Genomic DNA, 1,100 nt, shown 5'->3' with positions numbered 1-1,100 from the left:
TGGCTAGAGATCCTGGCTAGGCTGCTGATCAACTGAACGCTGTCTCCGTGTCATTCCTTCATCGCCGACTCCGAACACACCTTGGGGAACCCCTGGACCTGCTGGGGTTGGACCACAACAAACCATGATTGTAGTGGAAAGTTTCTTTGTCTCCCACAATGTTAACTAGACTTACTCTAGTACACCTCAAATTAATGAGATAGTATATGTCAATTACACCTCAATGAATAAAAATATCTTTGAAAAAATCAAAATGAAGCAGCTACAGACTTTGGCTAGCATAACACCTAGAATAATTCAAATAATACCTTTGTCAAGGAAATAGTAAATCCTGTCAATGTAAGAAATGTCCAAACCTGCGGAGAAATTTTATGAAGTTTATTTGAGCCAACTGTGGACACATGACTGGGAACAAGTACACAAATGCTCTGGAGAATAAGAGTTTTGCAGCTTCTTTCATGATGCATTTGAGAATAAGAAGGAAATTTAGGGAAGATTACATGGAGGTGGGAGAAAGCAAGATGGGGATTGCATTACAAGGTAGGTAACAAGATGCTGTACTGTCTTGAGGGTGGTGGTTGTGGCTCATTTCCAAGGTGTGTTTGTTGTGGCAGAATGCAAGGGAGAAAGATCAGCCAGCACTCTGAGGGAGGGAAGTTTAACCTTTATTTCACAGACCTGCTAGTCCAGGGAATTCCAGATCCAAAGCCTGAACAACTCCTGGGGGAGGGTCTGACCTATATATCTCCTCCTGTGGCAGCCCCTGAGGGTCCCCCCTGCCCCACCCAAGTCAGTCTTGGCAAGGCCTTGGGGGCATGCTCCACTGCTCTGCCCAAGTCAGCTGTGGTGGGCCCTGGGGTTAGGCCAGTGATGGCAAACCTTTTGAGTTCAGCATGTCAGCATTTTGAAAAACCCCAACCTAACTCTGGTGCCGAGTCACATATAGAAATTTTTTTATATTTGCAACCATAGTAAAACAAAGACTTATATTTTTGATATTTATTTTATATATTTAAATGCCATTTAACAAAGAAAAATCAACCAAAAAAATGAGTTCGCGTGTCACCTCTGACACGCGTGTCATAGGTTCACCATCACTG

Source organism: Myotis brandtii, unplaced genomic scaffold (assembly GCF_000412655.1).
Source record: "Myotis brandtii unplaced genomic scaffold, ASM41265v1 scaffold1306, whole genome shotgun sequence".
Classification (NCBI taxonomy): Eukaryota; Metazoa; Chordata; class Mammalia; order Chiroptera; family Vespertilionidae; genus Myotis; species Myotis brandtii.
This window is presented reverse-complemented; position numbering follows the sequence as displayed.